The sequence below is a fragment of the Syngnathus scovelli genome, unplaced genomic scaffold (assembly GCF_024217435.2).
Source record: "Syngnathus scovelli strain Florida unplaced genomic scaffold, RoL_Ssco_1.2 HiC_scaffold_47, whole genome shotgun sequence".
NCBI lineage: Eukaryota > Metazoa > Chordata > Actinopteri > Syngnathiformes > Syngnathidae > Syngnathus > Syngnathus scovelli.
The window spans coordinates 171,890-192,500 of record NW_026061570.1 but is presented as its reverse complement, the minus strand read 5'-3'; the positions used below and the strand labels follow the sequence as shown (position 1 = coordinate 192,500).

Genomic DNA, 20,611 nt, shown 5'->3' with positions numbered 1-20,611 from the left:
CGGCTGTTTATAAGCACCGCGGAGGTGGTCGCGGCGCCTCATTCGACTTCCAGCGGCCGGCGAGCTCGCGCACCCGCCCGGCACATCCGGGAGGCCGTGCGCACGAGCCAAGTGGCCGAAAATAGCCCCCGCCGAGCGGATTGGCTGTTTATAAGCACCGCGGAGGTGGTCGCGGCGCCTCATTCGACTTCCAGCGGCCGGCGAGCTCGCGCACCCGCCCGGCACATCCGGGAGGCCGTGCGCACGAGCCAAGTGGCCGAAAATAGCCCCCGCCGAGCGGATCGGCTGTTTATAAGCACCGCGGAGGTGGTCGCGGCGCCTCATTCGACTTCCAGCGGCCGGCGAGCTCGCGCACCCGCCCGGCACATCCGGGAGGCCGTGCGCACGAGCCAAGTGGCCGAAAATAGCCCCCGCCGAGCGGATCGGCTGTTTATAAGCACCGCGGAGGTGGTCGCGGCGCCTCATTCGACTTCAAGCGGCCGGCGAGCTCGCGCACCCGCCCGGCACATCCGGGAGGCCGTGCGCACGAGCCAAGTGGCCGAAAATAGCCACCGCCGAGCGGATCGGCTGTTAATAAGCACCGCGGAGGTGGTCGCGGCGCCTAATTCGACTTCAAGCGGCCGGCGAGCTCGCGCACCCGCCCGGCACATCCGGGAGGCCGTGCGCACGAGCCAAGTGGCCGAAAATAGCCCCCGCCGAGCGGATCGGCTGTTTATAAGCACCGCGGAGGTGGTCGCGGCGCCTCATTCGACTTCCAGCGGCCGGCGAGCTCGCGCACCCGCCCGGCACATCCGGGAGGCTGTGCGCACGAGCCAAGTGGCCGAAAATAGCCCCCGCCGAGCGGATCGGCTGTTAATAAGCACCGCGGAGGTGGTCGCGGCGCCTCATTCGACTTCCAGCGGCCGGCGAGCTCGCGCACCCGCCCGGCACATCCGGGAGGCCGTGCGCACGAGCCAAGTGGCCGAAAATAGCCCCCGCCGAGCGGATCGGCTGTTTATAAGCACCGCGGAGGTGGTCGCGGCGCCTCATTCGACTTCCAGCGGCTGGCGAGCTCGCGCACCCGCCCGGCACATCCGGGAGGCCGTGCGCACGAGCCAAGTGGCCGAAAATAGCCCCCGCCGAGCGGATCGGCTGTTTATAAGCACCGCGGAGGTGGGCGCGGCGCCTCATTCGACTTCCAGCGGCCGGCGAGCTCGCGCACCCGCCCGGCACATCCGGGAGGCCGTGCGCACGAGCCAAGTGGCCGAAAATAGCCCCCGCCGAGCGGATCGGCTGTTTGTAAGCACCGCGGAGGTGGTCGCGGCGCCTCATTCGACTTCCAGCGGCCGGCGAGCTCGCGCACCCGCCCGGCAACTCCGGGAGGCCGTGCGCACGAGCCAAGTGGCCGAAAATAGCCCCCGACGAGCGGATCGGCTGTTTATAAGCACCGCGGAGGTGGTCGCGGCGCCTCATTCGACTTCCAGCGGCCGGCGAGCTCGCGCACCCGCCCGGCACATCCGGGAGGCCGTGCGCACGAGCCAAGTGGCCGAAAATAGCCCCCGCCGAGCGGATCGGCTGTTTATAAGCACCGCAGAGGTGGTCGCGGCGCCTCATTCGACTTCCGGCGGGCGGCGAGCTCGCGCACCCGCCCGGCACATCCGGGAGGCCGTGCGCACGAGCCAAGTGGCCGAAAATAGCCCCCGCCGAGCGGATCGGCTGTTTATAAGCACCGCGGAGGTGGTCGCGGCGCCTCATTCGACTTCAAGCGGCCGGCGAGCTCGCGCACCCGCCCGGCACATCCGGGAGGCCGTGCGCACGAGCCAAGTGGCCGAAAATAGCCACCGCCGAGCGGATCGGCTGTTAATAAGCACCGCGGAGGTGGTCGCGGCGCCTCATTCGACTTCAAGCGGCCGGCGAGCTCGCGCACCCGCCCGGCACATCCGGGAGGCCGTGCGCACGAGCCAAGTGGCCGAAAATAGCCCCCGCCGAGCGGATCGGCTGTTTATAAGCACCGCGGAGGTGGTCGCGGCGCCTCATTCGACTTCCAGCGGCCGGCGAGCTCGCGCACCCGCCCGGCACATCCGGGAGGCCGTGCGCACGAGCCAAGTGGCCGAAAATAGCCCCCGCCGAGCGGATCGGCTGTTTATAAGCACCGCGGAGGTGGTCGCGACGCCTCATTCGACTTCCAGCGGCCGGCGAGCTCGCGCACCCGCCCGGCACATCCGGGAGGCCGTGCGCACGAGCCAAGTGGCCGAAAATAGCCCCCGCCGAGCGGATCGGCTGTTTATAAGCACCGCGGAGGTGGTAGCGGCGCCTCATTCGACTTCCAGCGGCCGTCGAGCTCGCGCACCCGCCCGGCACATCCGGGAGGCCGTGCGCACGAGCCAAGTGGCCGAAAATAGCCCCCGCCGAGCGGATCGGCTGTTTATAAGCACCGCGGAGGTGGTCGCGGCGCCTCATTCGACTTCCAGCGGCCGGCGAGCTCGCGCACCCGCCCGGCACATCCGGGAGGCCGTGCGCACGAGCCAAGTGGCCGAAAATAGCCCCCGCCGAGCGGATCGGCTGTTTATAAGCACCGCGGAGGTGGTCGCGGCGCCTCATTCGACTTCCAGCGGCCGGCGAGCTCGCGCACCCGCCCGGAACATCCGGGAGGCCGTGCGCACGAGCCAAGTGGCCGAAAATAGCCCCCGCCGAGCGGATCGGCTGTTTATAAGCACCGCGGAGGTGGTAGCGGCGGCTCATTCGACTTCCAGCGGCCGGCGAGCTCGCGCACCCGCCCGGCACATCCGGGAGGCCGTGCGCACGAGCCAAGTGGCCGAAAATAGCCCCCGCCGAGCGGATCGGCTGTTTATAAGCACCGCGGAGGTGGTCGCGGCGCCTCATTCGACTTCCAGCGGCCGGCGAGCTCGCGCACCCGCCCGGCACATCCGGGAGGCCGTGCGCACGAGCCAAGTGGCCGAAAATAGCCCCCGCCGAGCGGATCGGCTGTTTATAAGCACCGCGGAGGTGGTCGCGGCGCCTCATTCGACTTCCAGCGGCCGGCGAGCTCGCGCACCCGCCCGGCACATCCGGGAGGCCGTGCGCACGAGCCAAGTGGCCGAAAATAGCCCCCGCCGATCGGATCGGCTGTTTATATGCACCGCGGAGGTGGTCGCGGCGCCTCATTCGACTTCCAGCGGCCGGCGAGCTCGCGCACCCGCCCGGCACATCCGGGAGGCCGTGCGCACGAGCCAAGTGGCCGAAAATAGCCCCCGCCGAGCGGATCGGCTGTTTATAAGCACCGCGGAGGTGGTCGCGGCGCCTCATTCGACTTCCAGCGGCCGGCGAGATCGCGCACCCGCCCGGCACATCCGGGAGGCCGTGCGCACGAGCCAAGTGGCCGAAAATAGCCCCCGCCGAGCGGATCGGCTGTTTATAAGCACCGCGGAGGTGGTCGCGGCGCCTCATTCGACTTCCGGCGGCCGGCGAGCTCGCGCACCCGCCCGGCACATCCGGGAGGCCGTGCGCACGAGCCAAGTGGCCGAAAATAGCCCCCGCCGAGCGGATCGGCTGTTTATAAGCACCGCAGAGGTGGTCGCGGCGCCTCATTCGACTTCCGGCGGGCGGCGAGCTCGCGCACCCGCCCGGCACATCCGGGAGGCCGTGCGCACGAGCCAAGTGGCCGAAAATAGCCCCCGCCGAGCGGATCGGCTGTTTATAAGCACCGCGGAGGTGGTCGCGGCGCCTCATTCGACTTCCAGCGGCCGGCGAGCTCGCGCACCCGCCCGGCACATCCGGGAGGCCGTGCGCACGAGCCAAGTGGCCGAAAATAGCCCCCGCCGAGCGGATCGGCTGTTTATAAGCACCGCGGAGGTGGTCGCTGTTAGGGTTTTCAGGTTAGTTTGATCCTATGATTATGTTGGAATGTAGACTGTAATGATTAAATCAATCACGTCTGGCCCTCACAATGTAATGATTAAATCAATCCTGTCTTGCCCTCACAATGTAATGATTAAATCAATCACGTCTGGCCCTCACAATGTAATAATTAAATCAATCACGTCTGGCCCTCACAATGCAGAGTCTGTTTCCCACAATAGTGTAAAACACCCCCTGCTCTGATCTTATCAGAGGCCGGGGGTTCACCAAACCTGTCCACTCCCACCCCCACTCTGTTCCTCCTAATAAATATGCCCTTGCAGGGAGGAGACTTTTAGACTTCATTCGATAATCGCTGTTCAGACAGCGACGAATGGACTCTCCACCTGCAGGTGTACAAAAGAACTTGCTTGTCTCCTGTTTCGTTCTTGCAAAATAAGTTGGAGTGAGCAAATCTCTAACAGTCGCGGCGCCTCATTCGACTTCCAGCGGCCGGCGAGCTCGCGCACCCGCCCGGCACATCCGGGAGGCCGTGCGCACGAGCCAAGTGGCCGAAAATAGCCCCCGCCGAGCGGATCGGCTGTTTATAAGCACCGCGGAGGTGGTCGCGGCGCCTCATTCGACTTCCAGCGGCCGGCGAGATCGCGCACCCGCCCGGCACATCCGGGAGGCCGTGCGCACAAGCCAAGTGGCCGAAAATAGCCCCCGCCGAGCGGATCGGCTGTTTATAAGCACCGCGGAGGTGGTCGCGGCGCCTCAATCGACTTCCAGCGGCCGGCGAGCTCGCGCACCCGCCCGGCACATCCGGGAGGCCGTGCGCACGAGCCAAGTGGCCGAAAATAGCCCCCGCCGAGCGGATCGGCTGTTTATAAGCACCGCGGAGGTGGTCGCGGCGCCTCATTCGACTTCCAGCGGCCGGCGAGCTCGCGCACCCGCCCGGCACATCCGGGAGGCCGTGCACACGAGCCAAGTGGCCGAAAATAGCCCCCGCCGAGCGGATCGGCTGTTTATAAGCACCGCGGAGGTGGTCGCGGCGCCTCATTCGACTTCCAGCGGCCGGCGAGCCCGCGCACCCGCCCGGCACATCCGGGAGGCCGTGCGCACGAGCCAAGTGGCCGAAAATAGCCCCCGCCGAGCGGATCGGCTGTTTATAAGCACCGCGGAGGTGGTCGCGGCGCCTCATTCGACTTCAAGCGGCCGGCGAGCTCGCGCACCCGCCCGGCACATCCGGGAGGCCGTGCGCACGAGCCAAGTGGCCGAAAATAGCCCCCGCCGAGCGGATCGGCTGTTTATCAGCACCGCGGAGGTGGTCGCGGCGCCTCATTCGACTTCCAGCGGCCGGCGAGCCCGCGCACCCGCCCGGCACATCCGGGAGGCCGTGCGCACGAGCCAAGTGGCCGAAAATAGCCCCCGCCGAGCGGATCGGCTGTTTATAAGCACCGCGGAGGTGGCCGCGGCGCCTCATTCGACTTCCAGCGGCCGGCGAGCTCGCGCACCCGCCCGGCACATCCGGGAGGCCGTGCGCACGAGCCAAGTGGCCGAAAATAGCCCCCGCCGAGCGGATCGGCTGTTTATAAGCACCGCGGAGGTGGTCGCTGTTAGGGTTTTCAGGTTAGTTTGATCCTATGATTATGTTGGAATGTAGACTGTAATGATTAAATCAATCACGTCTGGCCCTCACAATGTAATGATTAAATCAATCCTGTCTTGCCCTCACAATGTAATGATTAAATCAATCACGTCTGGCCCTCACAATGTAATAATTAAATCAATCACGTCTGGCCCTCACAATGCAGAGTCTGTTTCCCACAATAGTGTAAAACACCCCCTGCTCTGATCTTATCAGAGGCCGGGGGTTCACCAAACCTGTCCACTCCCACCCCCACTCTGTTCCTCCTAATAAATATGCCCTTGCAGGGAGGAGACTTTTAGACTTCATTCGATAATCGCTGTTCAGACAGCGACGAATGGACTCTCCACCTGCAGGTGTACAAAAGAACTTGCTTGTCTCCTGTTTCGTTCTTGCAAAATAAGTTGGAGTGAGCAAATCTCTAACAGTCGCGGCGCCTCATTCGACTTCCAGCGGCCGGCGAGCTCGCGCACCCGCCCGGCACATCCGGGAGGCCGTGCGCACGAGCCAAGTGGCCGAAAATAGCCCCCGCCGAGCGGATCGGCTGTTTATAAGCACCGCGGAGGTGGTCGCGGCGCCTCATTCGACTTCCAGCGGCCGGCGAGATCGCGCACCCGCCCGGCACATCCGGGAGGCCGTGCGCACAAGCCAAGTGGCCGAAAATAGCCCCCGCCGAGCGGATCGGCTGTTTATAAGCACCGCGGAGGTGGTCGCGGCGCCTCAATCGACTTCCAGCGGCCGGCGAGCTCGCGCACCCGCCCGGCACATCCGGGAGGCCGTGCGCACGAGCCAAGTGGCCGAAAATAGCCCCCGCCGAGCGGATCGGCTGTTTATAAGCACCGCGGAGGTGGTCGCGGCGCCTCATTCGACTTCCAGCGGCCGGCGAGCTCGCGCACCCGCCCGGCACATCCGGGAGGCCGTGCACACGAGCCAAGTGGCCGAAAATAGCCCCCGCCGAGCGGATCGGCTGTTTATAAGCACCGCGGAGGTGGTCGCGGCGCCTCATTCGACTTCCAGCGGCCGGCGAGCCCGCGCACCCGCCCGGCACATCCGGGAGGCCGTGCGCACGAGCCAAGTGGCCGAAAATAGCCCCCGCCGAGCGGATCGGCTGTTTATAAGCACCGCGGAGGTGGTCGCGGCGCCTCATTCGACTTCCAGCGGCCGGCGAGCTCGCGCACCCGCCCGGCACATCCGGGAGGCCGTGCGCACGAGCCAAGTGGCCGAAAATAGCTCCCGCCGAGCGGATCGGCTGTTTATAAGCACCGCGGAGGTGGTCGCGGCGCCTCATTCGACTTCCAGCGGCCGGCGAGCTCGCGCACCCGCCCGGCACATCCGGGAGGCCGTGCGCACGAGCCAAGTGGCCGAAAATAGCCCCCGCCGAGCGGATCGGCTGTTTATAAGCACCGCGGAGGTGGTCGCGGCGCCTCATTCGACTTCCAGCGGCCGGCGAGCTCGCGCACCCGCCCGGCACATCCGGGAGGCCGTGCGCACGAGCCAAGTGGCCGAAAATAGCCCCCGCCGAGCGGATCGGCTGTTTATAAGCACCGCGGAGGTGGTCGCGGCGCCTCATTCGACTTCCAGCGGCCGGCGAGCTCGCGCACCCGCCCGGCACATCCGGGAGGCCGTGCGCACGAGCCAAGTGGCCGAAAATAGCCCCCGCCGAGCGGATCGGCTGTTTATAAGCACCGCGGAGGTGGTCGCGGCGCCTCATTCGACTTCCAGCGGCCGGCGAGCTCGCGCACCCGCCCGGAACATCCGGGAGGCCGTGCGCACGAGCCAAGTGGCCGAAAATAGCCCCCGCCGAGCGGATCGGCTGTTTATAAGCACCGCGGAGGTGGTAGCGGCGGCTCATTCGACTTCCAGCGGCCGGCGAGCTCGCGCACCCGCCCGGCACATCCGGGAGGCCGTGCGCACGAGCCAAGTGGCCGAAAATAGCCCCCGCCGAGCGGATCGGCTGTTTATAAGCACCGCGGAGGTGGTCGCGGCGCCTCATTCGACTTCCAGCGGCCGGCGAGCTCGCGCACCCGCCCGGCACATCCGGGAGGCCGTGCGCACGAGCCAAGTGGCCGAAAATAGCCCCCGCCGAGCGGATCGGCTGTTTATAAGCACCGCGGAGGTGGTCGCGGCGCCTCATTCGACTTCCAGCGGCCGGCGAGCTCGCGCACCCGCCCGGCACATCCGGGAGGCCGTGCGCACGAGCCAAGTGGCCGAAAATAGCCCCCGCCGATCGGATCGGCTGTTTATATGCACCGCGGAGGTGGTCGCGGCGCCTCATTCGACTTCCAGCGGCCGGCGAGCTCGCGCACCCGCCCGGCACATCCGGGAGGCCGTGCGCACGAGCCAAGTGGCCGAAAATAGCCCCCGCCGAGCGGATCGGCTGTTTATAAGCACCGCGGAGGTGGTCGCGGCGCCTCATTCGACTTCCAGCGGCCGGCGAGATCGCGCACCCGCCCGGCACATCCGGGAGGCCGTGCGCACGAGCCAAGTGGCCGAAAATAGCCCCCGCCGAGCGGATCGGCTGTTTATAAGCACCGCGGAGGTGGTCGCGGCGCCTCATTCGACTTCCGGCGGCCGGCGAGCTCGCGCACCCGCCCGGCACATCCGGGAGGCCGTGCGCACGAGCCAAGTGGCCGAAAATAGCCCCCGCCGAGCGGATCGGCTGTTTATAAGCACCGCAGAGGTGGTCGCGGCGCCTCATTCGACTTCCGGCGGGCGGCGAGCTCGCGCACCCGCCCGGCACATCCGGGAGGCCGTGCGCACGAGCCAAGTGGCCGAAAATAGCCCCCGCCGAGCGGATCGGCTGTTTATAAGCACCGCGGAGGTGGTCGCGGCGCCTCATTCGACTTCCAGCGGCCGGCGAGCTCGCGCACCCGCCCGGCACATCCGGGAGGCCGTGCGCACGAGCCAAGTGGCCGAAAATAGCCCCCGCCGAGCGGATCGGCTGTTTATAAGCACCGCGGAGGTGGTCGCTGTTAGGGTTTTCAGGTTAGTTTGATCCTATGATTATGTTGGAATGTAGACTGTAATGATTAAATCAATCACGTCTGGCCCTCACAATGTAATGATTAAATCAATCCTGTCTTGCCCTCACAATGTAATGATTAAATCAATCACGTCTGGCCCTCACAATGTAATAATTAAATCAATCACGTCTGGCCCTCACAATGCAGAGTCTGTTTCCCACAATAGTGTAAAACACCCCCTGCTCTGATCTTATCAGAGGCCGGGGGTTCACCAAACCTGTCCACTCCCACCCCCACTCTGTTCCTCCTAATAAATATGCCCTTGCAGGGAGGAGACTTTTAGACTTCATTCGATAATCGCTGTTCAGACAGCGACGAATGGACTCTCCACCTGCAGGTGTACAAAAGAACTTGCTTGTCTCCTGTTTCGTTCTTGCAAAATAAGTTGGAGTGAGCAAATCTCTAACAGTCGCGGCGCCTCATTCGACTTCCAGCGGCCGGCGAGCTCGCGCACCCGCCCGGCACATCCGGGAGGCCGTGCGCACGAGCCAAGTGGCCGAAAATAGCCCCCGCCGAGCGGATCGGCTGTTTATAAGCACCGCGGAGGTGGTCGCGGCGCCTCATTCGACTTCCAGCGGCCGGCGAGATCGCGCACCCGCCCGGCACATCCGGGAGGCCGTGCGCACAAGCCAAGTGGCCGAAAATAGCCCCCGCCGAGCGGATCGGCTGTTTATAAGCACCGCGGAGGTGGTCGCGGCGCCTCAATCGACTTCCAGCGGCCGGCGAGCTCGCGCACCCGCCCGGCACATCCGGGAGGCCGTGCGCACGAGCCAAGTGGCCGAAAATAGCCCCCGCCGAGCGGATCGGCTGTTTGTAAGCACCGCGGAGGTGGTCGCGGCGCCTCATTCGACTTCCAGCGGCCGGCGAGCTCGCGCACCCGCCCGGCAACTCCGGGAGGCCGTGCGCACGAGCCAAGTGGCCGAAAATAGCCCCCGACGAGCGGATCGGCTGTTTATAAGCACCGCGGAGGTGGTCGCGGCGCCTCATTCGACTTCCAGCGGCCGGCGAGCTCGCGCACCCGCCCGGCACATCCGGGAGGCCGTGCGCACGAGCCAAGTGGCCGAAAATAGCCCCCGCCGAGCGGATCGGCTGTTTATAAGCACCGCAGAGGTGGTCGCGGCGCCTCATTCGACTTCCGGCGGGCGGCGAGCTCTCGCACCCGCCCGGCACATCCGGGAGGCCGTGCGCACGAGCCAAGTGGCCGAAAATAGCCCCCGCCGAGCGGATCGGCTGTTTATAAGCACCGCGGAGGTGGTCGCGGCGCCTCATTCGACTTCAAGCGGCCGGCGAGCTCGCGCACCCGCCCGGCACATCCGGGAGGCCGTGCGCACGAGCCAAGTGGCCGAAAATAGCCACCGCCGAGCGGATCGGCTGTTAATAAGCACCGCGGAGGTGGTCGCGGCGCCTCATTCGACTTCAAGCGGCCGGCGAGCTCGCGCACCCGCCCGGCACATCCGGGAGGCCGTGCGCACGAGCCAAGTGGCCGAAAATAGCCCCCGCCGAGCGGATCGGCTGTTTATAAGCACCGCGGAGGTGGTCGCGGCGCCTCATTCGACTTCCAGCGGCCGGCGAGCTCGCGCACCCGCCCGGCACATCCGGGAGGCCGTGCGCACGAGCCAAGTGGCCGAAAATAGCCCCCGCCGAGCGGATCGGCTGTTTATAAGCACCGCGGAGGTGGTCGCGACGCCTCATTCGACTTCCAGCGGCCGGCGAGCTCGCGCACCCGCCCGGCACATCCGGGAGGCCGTGCGCACGAGCCAAGTGGCCGAAAATAGCCCCCGCCGAGCGGATCGGCTGTTTATAAGCACCGCGGAGGTGGTAGCGGCGCCTCATTCGACTTCCAGCGGCCGTCGAGCTCGCGCACCCGCCCGGCACATCCGGGAGGCCGTGCGCACGAGCCAAGTGGCCGAAAATAGCCCCCGCCGAGCGGATCGGCTGTTTATAAGCACCGCGGAGGTGGTCGCGGCGCCTCATTCGACTTCCAGCGGCCGGCGAGCTCGCGCACCCGCCCGGCACATCCGGGAGGCCGTGCGCACGAGCCAAGTGGCCGAAAATAGCCCCCGCCGAGCGGATCGGCTGTTTATAAGCACCGCGGAGGTGGTCGCGGCGCCTCATTCGACTTCCAGCGGCCGGCGAGCTCGCGCACCCGCCCGGAACATCCGGGAGGCCGTGCGCACGAGCCAAGTGGCCGAAAATAGCCCCCGCCGAGCGGATCGGCTGTTTATAAGCACCGCGGAGGTGGTAGCGGCGGCTCATTCGACTTCCAGCGGCCGGCGAGCTCGCGCACCCGCCCGGCACATCCGGGAGGCCGTGCGCACGAGCCAAGTGGCCGAAAATAGCCCCCGCCGAGCGGATCGGCTGTTTATAAGCACCGCGGAGGTGGTCGCGGCGCCTCATTCGACTTCCAGCGGCCGGCGAGCTCGCGCACCCGCCCGGCACATCCGGGAGGCCGTGCGCACGAGCCAAGTGGCCGAAAATAGCCCCCGCCGAGCGGATCGGCTGTTTATAAGCACCGCGGAGGTGGTCGCGGCGCCTCATTCGACTTCCAGCGGCCGGCGAGCTCGCGCACCCGCCCGGCACATCCGGGAGGCCGTGCGCACGAGCCAAGTGGCCGAAAATAGCCCCCGCCGATCGGATCGGCTGTTTATATGCACCGCGGAGGTGGTCGCGGCGCCTCATTCGACTTCCAGCGGCCGGCGAGCTCGCGCACCCGCCCGGCACATCCGGGAGGCCGTGCGCACGAGCCAAGTGGCCGAAAATAGCCCCCGCCGAGCGGATCGGCTGTTTATAAGCACCGCGGAGGTGGTCGCGGCGCCTCATTCGACTTCCAGCGGCCGGCGAGATCGCGCACCCGCCCGGCACATCCGGGAGGCCGTGCGCACGAGCCAAGTGGCCGAAAATAGCCCCCGCCGAGCGGATCGGCTGTTTATAAGCACCGCGGAGGTGGTCGCGGCGCCTCATTCGACTTCCGGCGGCCGGCGAGCTCGCGCACCCGCCCGGCACATCCGGGAGGCCGTGCGCACGAGCCAAGTGGCCGAAAATAGCCCCCGCCGAGCGGATCGGCTGTTTATAAGCACCGCAGAGGTGGTCGCGGCGCCTCATTCGACTTCCGGCGGGCGGCGAGCTCGCGCACCCGCCCGGCACATCCGGGAGGCCGTGCGCACGAGCCAAGTGGCCGAAAATAGCCCCCGCCGAGCGGATCGGCTGTTTATAAGCACCGCGGAGGTGGTCGCGGCGCCTCATTCGACTTCCAGCGGCCGGCGAGCTCGCGCACCCGCCCGGCACATCCGGGAGGCCGTGCGCACGAGCCAAGTGGCCGAAAATAGCCCCCGCCGAGCGGATCGGCTGTTTATAAGCACCGCGGAGGTGGTCGCTGTTAGGGTTTTCAGGTTAGTTTGATCCTATGATTATGTTGGAATGTAGACTGTAATGATTAAATCAATCACGTCTGGCCCTCACAATGTAATGATTAAATCAATCCTGTCTTGCCCTCACAATGTAATGATTAAATCAATCACGTCTGGCCCTCACAATGTAATAATTAAATCAATCACGTCTGGCCCTCACAATGCAGAGTCTGTTTCCCACAATAGTGTAAAACACCCCCTGCTCTGATCTTATCAGAGGCCGGGGGTTCACCAAACCTGTCCACTCCCACCCCCACTCTGTTCCTCCTAATAAATATGCCCTTGCAGGGAGGAGACTTTTAGACTTCATTCGATAATCGCTGTTCAGACAGCGACGAATGGACTCTCCACCTGCAGGTGTACAAAAGAACTTGCTTGTCTCCTGTTTCGTTCTTGCAAAATAAGTTGGAGTGAGCAAATCTCTAACAGTCGCGGCGCCTCATTCGACTTCCAGCGGCCGGCGAGCTCGCGCACCCGCCCGGCACATCCGGGAGGCCGTGCGCACGAGCCAAGTGGCCGAAAATAGCCCCCGCCGAGCGGATCGGCTGTTTATAAGCACCGCGGAGGTGGTCGCGGCGCCTCATTCGACTTCCAGCGGCCGGCGAGATCGCGCACCCGCCCGGCACATCCGGGAGGCCGTGCGCACAAGCCAAGTGGCCGAAAATAGCCCCCGCCGAGCGGATCGGCTGTTTATAAGCACCGCGGAGGTGGTCGCGGCGCCTCAATCGACTTCCAGCGGCCGGCGAGCTCGCGCACCCGCCCGGCACATCCGGGAGGCCGTGCGCACGAGCCAAGTGGCCGAAAATAGCCCCCGCCGAGCGGATCGGCTGTTTATAAGCACCGCGGAGGTGGTCGCGGCGCCTCATTCGACTTCCAGCGGCCGGCGAGCTCGCGCACCCGCCCGGCACATCCGGGAGGCCGTGCACACGAGCCAAGTGGCCGAAAATAGCCCCCGCCGAGCGGATCGGCTGTTTATAAGCACCGCGGAGGTGGTCGCGGCGCCTCATTCGACTTCCAGCGGCCGGCGAGCCCGCGCACCCGCCCGGCACATCCGGGAGGCCGTGCGCACGAGCCAAGTGGCCGAAAATAGCCCCCGCCGAGCGGATCGGCTGTTTATAAGCACCGCGGAGGTGGTCGCGGCGCCTCATTCGACTTCAAGCGGCCGGCGAGCTCGCGCACCCGCCCGGCACATCCGGGAGGCCGTGCGCACGAGCCAAGTGGCCGAAAATAGCCCCCGCCGAGCGGATCGGCTGTTTATCAGCACCGCGGAGGTGGTCGCGGCGCCTCATTCGACTTCCAGCGGCCGGCGAGCCCGCGCACCCGCCCGGCACATCCGGGAGGCCGTGCGCACGAGCCAAGTGGCCGAAAATAGCCCCCGCCGAGCGGATCGGCTGTTTATAAGCACCGCGGAGGTGGCCGCGGCGCCTCATTCGACTTCCAGCGGCCGGCGAGCTCGCGCACCCGCCCGGCACATCCGGGAGGCCGTGCGCACGAGCCAAGTGGCCGAAAATAGCCCCCGCCGAGCGGATCGGCTGTTTATAAGCACCGCGGAGGTGGTCGCTGTTAGGGTTTTCAGGTTAGTTTGATCCTATGATTATGTTGGAATGTAGACTGTAATGATTAAATCAATCACGTCTGGCCCTCACAATGTAATGATTAAATCAATCCTGTCTTGCCCTCACAATGTAATGATTAAATCAATCACGTCTGGCCCTCACAATGTAATAATTAAATCAATCACGTCTGGCCCTCACAATGCAGAGTCTGTTTCCCACAATAGTGTAAAACACCCCCTGCTCTGATCTTATCAGAGGCCGGGGGTTCACCAAACCTGTCCACTCCCACCCCCACTCTGTTCCTCCTAATAAATATGCCCTTGCAGGGAGGAGACTTTTAGACTTCATTCGATAATCGCTGTTCAGACAGCGACGAATGGACTCTCCACCTGCAGGTGTACAAAAGAACTTGCTTGTCTCCTGTTTCGTTCTTGCAAAATAAGTTGGAGTGAGCAAATCTCTAACAGTCGCGGCGCCTCATTCGACTTCCAGCGGCCGGCGAGCTCGCGCACCCGCCCGGCACATCCGGGAGGCCGTGCGCACGAGCCAAGTGGCCGAAAATAGCCCCCGCCGAGCGGATCGGCTGTTTATAAGCACCGCGGAGGTGGTCGCGGCGCCTCATTCGACTTCCAGCGGCCGGCGAGATCGCGCACCCGCCCGGCACATCCGGGAGGCCGTGCGCACAAGCCAAGTGGCCGAAAATAGCCCCCGCCGAGCGGATCGGCTGTTTATAAGCACCGCGGAGGTGGTCGCGGCGCCTCAATCGACTTCCAGCGGCCGGCGAGCTCGCGCACCCGCCCGGCACATCCGGGAGGCCGTGCGCACGAGCCAAGTGGCCGAAAATAGCCCCCGCCGAGCGGATCGGCTGTTTATAAGCACCGCGGAGGTGGTCGCGGCGCCTCATTCGACTTCCAGCGGCCGGCGAGCTCGCGCACCCGCCCGGCACATCCGGGAGGCCGTGCACACGAGCCAAGTGGCCGAAAATAGCCCCCGCCGAGCGGATCGGCTGTTTATAAGCACCGCGGAGGTGGTCGCGGCGCCTCATTCGACTTCCAGCGGCCGGCGAGCCCGCGCACCCGCCCGGCACATCCGGGAGGCCGTGCGCACGAGCCAAGTGGCCGAAAATAGCCCCCGCCGAGCGGATCGGCTGTTTATAAGCACCGCGGAGGTGGTCGCGGCGCCTCATTCGACTTCCAGCGGCCGGCGAGCTCGCGCACCCGCCCGGCACATCCGGGAGGCCGTGCGCACGAGCCAAGTGGCCGAAAATAGCTCCCGCCGAGCGGATCGGCTGTTTATAAGCACCGCGGAGGTGGTCGCGGCGCCTCATTCGACTTCCAGCGGCCGGCGAGCTCGCGCACCCGCCCGGCACATCCGGGAGGCCGTGCGCACGAGCCAAGTGGCCGAAAATAGCCCCCGCCGAGCGGATCGGCTGTTTATAAGCACCGCGGAGGTGGTCGCGGCGCCTCATTCGACTTCCAGCGGCCGGCGAGCTCGCGCACCCGCCCGGCACATCCGGGAGGCCGTGCGCACGAGCCAAGTGGCCGAAAATAGCCCCCGCCGAGCGGATCGGCTGTTTATAAGCACCGCGGAGGTGGTCGCGGCGCCTCATTCGACTTCCAGCGGCCGGCGAGCTCGCGCACCCGCCCGGCACATCCGGGAGGCCGTGCGCACGAGCCAAGTGGCCGAAAATAGCCCCCGCCGAGCGGATCGGCTGTTTATAAGCACCGCGGAGGTGGTCGCGGCGCCTCATTCGACTTCCAGCGGCCGGCGAGCTCGCGCACCCGCCCGGAACATCCGGGAGGCCGTGCGCACGAGCCAAGTGGCCGAAAATAGCCCCCGCCGAGCGGATCGGCTGTTTATAAGCACCGCGGAGGTGGTAGCGGCGGCTCATTCGACTTCCAGCGGCCGGCGAGCTCGCGCACCCGCCCGGCACATCCGGGAGGCCGTGCGCACGAGCCAAGTGGCCGAAAATAGCCCCCGCCGAGCGGATCGGCTGTTTATAAGCACCGCGGAGGTGGTCGCGGCGCCTCATTCGACTTCCAGCGGCCGGCGAGCTCGCGCACCCGCCCGGCACATCCGGGAGGCCGTGCGCACGAGCCAAGTGGCCGAAAATAGCCCCCGCCGAGCGGATCGGCTGTTTATAAGCACCGCGGAGGTGGTCGCGGCGCCTCATTCGACTTCCAGCGGCCGGCGAGCTCGCGCACCCGCCCGGCACATCCGGGAGGCCGTGCGCACGAGCCAAGTGGCCGAAAATAGCCCCCGCCGATCGGATCGGCTGTTTATATGCACCGCGGAGGTGGTCGCGGCGCCTCATTCGACTTCCAGCGGCCGGCGAGCTCGCGCACCCGCCCGGCACATCCGGGAGGCCGTGCGCACGAGCCAAGTGGCCGAAAATAGCCCCCGCCGAGCGGATCGGCTGTTTATAAGCACCGCGGAGGTGGTCGCGGCGCCTCATTCGACTTCCAGCGGCCGGCGAGATCGCGCACCCGCCCGGCACATCCGGGAGGCCGTGCGCACGAGCCAAGTGGCCGAAAATAGCCCCCGCCGAGCGGATCGGCTGTTTATAAGCACCGCGGAGGTGGTCGCGGCGCCTCATTCGACTTCCGGCGGCCGGCGAGCTCGCGCACCCGCCCGGCACATCCGGGAGGCCGTGCGCACGAGCCAAGTGGCCGAAAATAGCCCCCGCCGAGCGGATCGGCTGTTTATAAGCACCGCAGAGGTGGTCGCGGCGCCTCATTCGACTTCCGGCGGGCGGCGAGCTCGCGCACCCGCCCGGCACATCCGGGAGGCCGTGCGCACGAGCCAAGTGGCCGAAAATAGCCCCCGCCGAGCGGATCGGCTGTTTATAAGCACCGCGGAGGTGGTCGCGGCGCCTCATTCGACTTCCAGCGGCCGGCGAGCTCGCGCACCCGCCCGGCACATCCGGGAGGCCGTGCGCACGAGCCAAGTGGCCGAAAATAGCCCCCGCCGAGCGGATCGGCTGTTTATAAGCACCGCGGAGGTGGTCGCTGTTAGGGTTTTCAGGTTAGTTTGATCCTATGATTATGTTGGAATGTAGACTGTAATGATTAAATCAATCACGTCTGGCCCTCACAATGTAATGATTAAATCAATCCTGTCTTGCCCTCACAATGTAATGATTAAATCAATCACGTCTGGCCCTCACAATGTAATAATTAAATCAATCACGTCTGGCCCTCACAATGCAGAGTCTGTTTCCCACAATAGTGTAAAACACCCCCTGCTCTGATCTTATCAGAGGCCGGGGGTTCACCAAACCTGTCCACTCCCACCCCCACTCTGTTCCTCCTAATAAATATGCCCTTGCAGGGAGGAGACTTTTAGACTTCATTCGATAATCGCTGTTCAGACAGCGACGAATGGACTCTCCACCTGCAGGTGTACAAAAGAACTTGCTTGTCTCCTGTTTCGTTCTTGCAAAATAAGTTGGAGTGAGCAAATCTCTAACAGTCGCGGCGCCTCATTCGACTTCCAGCGGCCGGCGAGCTCGCGCACCCGCCCGGCACATCCGGGAGGCCGTGCGCACGAGCCAAGTGGCCGAAAATAGCCCCCGCCGAGCGGATCGGCTGTTTATAAGCACCGCGGAGGTGGTCGCGGCGCCTCATTCGACTTCCAGCGGCCGGCGAGATCGCGCACCCGCCCGGCACATCCGGGAGGCCGTGCGCACAAGCCAAGTGGCCGAAAATAGCCCCCGCCGAGCGGATCGGCTGTTTATAAGCACCGCGGAGGTGGTCGCGGCGCCTCAATCGACTTCCAGCGGCCGGCGAGCTCGCGCACCCGCCCGGCACATCCGGGAGGCCGTGCGCACGAGCCAAGTGGCCGAAAATAGCCACCGCCGAGCGGATCGGCTGTTAATAAGCACCGCGGAGGTGGTCGCGGCGCCTCATTCGACTTCAAGCGGCCGGCGAGCTCGCGCACCCGCCCGGCACATCCGGGAGGCCGTGCGCACGAGCCAAGTGGCCGAAAATAGCCCCCGCCGAGCGGATCGGCTGTTTATAAGCACCGCGGAGGTGGTCGCGGCGCCTCATTCGACTTCCAGCGGCCGGCGAGCTCGCGCACCCGCCCGGCACATCCGGGAGGCTGTGCGCACGAGCCAAGTGGCCGAAAATAGCCCCCGCCGAGCGGATCGGCTGTTAATAAGCACCGCGGAGGTGGTCGCGGCGCCTCATTCGACTTCCAGCGGCCGGCGAGCTCGCGCACCCGCCCGGCACATCCGGGAGGCCGTGCGCACGAGCCAAGTGGCCGAAAATAGCCCCCGCCGAGCGGATCGGCTGTTTATAAGCACCGCGGAGGTGGTCGCGGCGCCTCATTCGACTTCCAGCGGGCCGCGCACTCGCGCACGCCGCCCGGTTCAAATTTTCTAAGTGCAACGCACAATGAGATGCATGAGAAACGGCCTTGGTTACCATCACATTTGAAGCGATGAGTACGAAGTTAAATTTTATGACTCGGTGTATAAGTCGAGGTCGATTTTTTTCGGTCGATTTTGGATCGAAAAAGGTCGACCAATACACCGGCAAATACGGTATATATACTTATTATAAATGTAGTATTTATTTATATAGATTTATTGTTTATTTATATATATAAAGGCAGGTCCGCAAAAATATTTCTGACGCGTAGCCGGTCCGTGGCGCAAGAAAGGTTGGGGACCACTAGTCTAAAAGAATCTGGCCGTAACTGGAATAGGGTTCTACGCGAATGCCCAACGGAAAAGTGAAGTGCACAAAACCTGCATTTGGCTGTATCAAAATAAATGTCATGAAAAAGGTAAAAACACTACATGGAAGCGCAATGTGTTGTGCTGGGTTCTTTTACAAGTAAAGACTGCTGCTTTGAGTTCACAGGGAGCCATGCTCTTTATTCACTGTACATAGAGGTTTTTAACTCGTGTTGTAGTTTCAGTGTCGGAGTTCAAACTAGGCTTGCAGTTTCCGAATGCCATTCGTGATGGGTGCTGTAAAAAGTTCTTGGCTTAAACGATTGAAGTGCACATAAGAAAAAAAAAAAAAAGAGCTTGAAGTGCACATAAGAAAAAGAAAAAGCTTACAGCACCTGGTATTCCCAGGCAGTCTCCCATCCAAGTACTAACCAGGCCCGACCCTGCTTAGCTTCGGAGATCAGACGAGATCAGGCGTTCTCAGGGTAGTATGGCCGTAAGCCGTGAGGTGACCCAACATTTTGCATTTTATAGACACAATCGCCCCTGAAACTAGCGAGCAAGCCAATGAAGCCTTCAAAACTGCTTCGGCACATGGAGACCAAGCATCCTGCATTAAAAGACAAACCTTAACCACTTTGGGTTTTATTGTCTCCGATTACGCCTGGATGGGACCGGCTCGTTTCTGAGAAACAAGCTCGGTGCTCCCAATAATTCAACGTAATGGTGACTTTTATTTTTATGTGGTTTATATTTGTTTTTATGCCAGTCGTATCATTTTATTTAATCCTATTTATATATATTTATTATAAATGTAGTATTTATTTATATAGATTTATTGTTTATTTATATATATAAAGGCAGGTCCGCAAAAATATTTCTGACGCGTAGCCGGTCCGTGGCGCAAGAAAGTTTGGGTACCACTAGTCTAAAAGAATCTGGCCGTAACTGGAATAGGGTTCTACGCGAATGCCCAACGGAAAAGTGAAGTGCACAAAACCTGCATTTGGCTGTATCAAAATAAATGTCATGAAAAAGGTAAAAACACTACATGGAAGCACAATGTGTTGTGCTGGGATCTTTTACAAGTAAAGACTGCTGCTTTGAGTTCACAGGGAGCCATGCTCTTTATTCACTGTACATAGTCTGTCCTCTAGCGGTAAAAACGTGAACTGCAATGCTATGGCTGTCGCCACACAATGTAGGTTTTAAACTCGTGTTGTAGTTTCAGTGTCGGAGTTCAAACTAGGCTTGCAGTTTCCGAATGCCATTCTTGATGGGTGCTGTAAAAAGTTCTTGGCTTAAACGATTGAAGTGCACATAAGAAAAAAAAAAAAGCTTACGGTAACTGGTATTCCCAGGCGGTCTCCCATCCAAGTACTAACCAGGCCCGACCCTGCTTAGCCTCCGAGATCGGACGAGATCGGGCGCTCTCAGGGTAGTATGGCCGTAAGCCGTGAGACCGCTCAGAATTTTTCATTTTATAGACACAATCGCCCCTGAAACCATGCCAAGCAGCGGCGTGACTTGATGGCTGTGGTAAAAGTTTCCTTTCACAATTGACGTGGGAAAAAAAAAAAAAAAAAAAAAGGCTTTCAGCACCTGGTATTCCCGGACGGTCACCCTTCACTTTTGTTTTTTTTTGTTTTTTTTACAACCAGGGCCGAAACAGTCTTTCTTCCAAGGCTTTTGGTGTTTTCTGGAAACATGGCTATCATGAAAAGTTATTGACAGCTTTTTATGCGGTAGCACGAATTTGCCGTTGCGACCTGCATTTTGCTGAATCAAAATAAATGCCTTGAAAAGTTTAAAAACACTTCATGGAAGTGTTGTGTTGGGTTCTTTTACAAGTCAAGCCTGCTGCTTTGAGTTCACAGGGAGCCATGCTCACTGTACATAGTCTGCTCTCTAGCGGTAAAAAATTTAACTACAATGCTGTGGATGTCACCACATAATATAGCTTTCAAACTCGTGTTATAGTTTCAATGTCGGAGTTTAAATTAGGCTTGCTGTTTCCGGATGCCATTCGTGATGGGTGTTGTAAAAAATAGCTTCTTAAACGATTGAAGTGCACATAAGAAAAAGAAAAAGCTTACAGCACCTGGTATTCCCAGGCGGTCTCCCATTCAAGTACTAACCAGGCCCGACCCTGCTTAGCTTCCGAGATCGGACGAGATCGGGCGTTCTCAGGGTAGTATGGCCGTAAGCCGTGAGGTGACCCAACATTTTGCATTTAATAGACACAATCGCCCCTGAAACTAGCGAGCGAGCCAATGAAGCCTTCAAAACTGCTTCGGCACATGGAGACCAAGCATCCTGCATTAAAAGACAAACCTTAACCACTTCGGGTTTCATTGTCTCCGATTACGCCTGGATGGGACCGGCTCGTTTCTGAGAAACAAGCTCGGTGCTCCCAATAATTCAACGTAATGGTGACTTTTATTTTTATGTGGTTTATATTTGTTTTTATGCCAGTC

At 62.5% G+C, this 20,611-nt stretch overlaps 3 non-coding genes across 3 annotated transcripts; all 3 read right to left on the bottom strand.

Annotated features, from left to right (window-relative positions):
* Positions 1-18,517: 18,517 nt before the first annotated feature.
* LOC125968228 (5S ribosomal RNA) lies at positions 18,518-18,636 on the bottom strand. Its single transcript, XR_007481145.1, has one exon. It is a non-coding gene; the product is annotated as a 5S ribosomal RNA (ribosomal RNA).
* Positions 18,637-19,470: 834 nt separating this feature from the next.
* On the bottom strand, positions 19,471-19,589 carry LOC125968243 (5S ribosomal RNA). The gene has a single exon (XR_007481160.1). It is a non-coding gene; the product is annotated as a 5S ribosomal RNA (ribosomal RNA).
* A 634-nt stretch (positions 19,590-20,223) lies between these two features.
* Positions 20,224-20,342, bottom strand: LOC125968212 (5S ribosomal RNA). The gene has a single exon (XR_007481130.1). It is a non-coding gene; the product is annotated as a 5S ribosomal RNA (ribosomal RNA).
* Between the last annotated feature and the right edge of the window lie 269 nt (positions 20,343-20,611).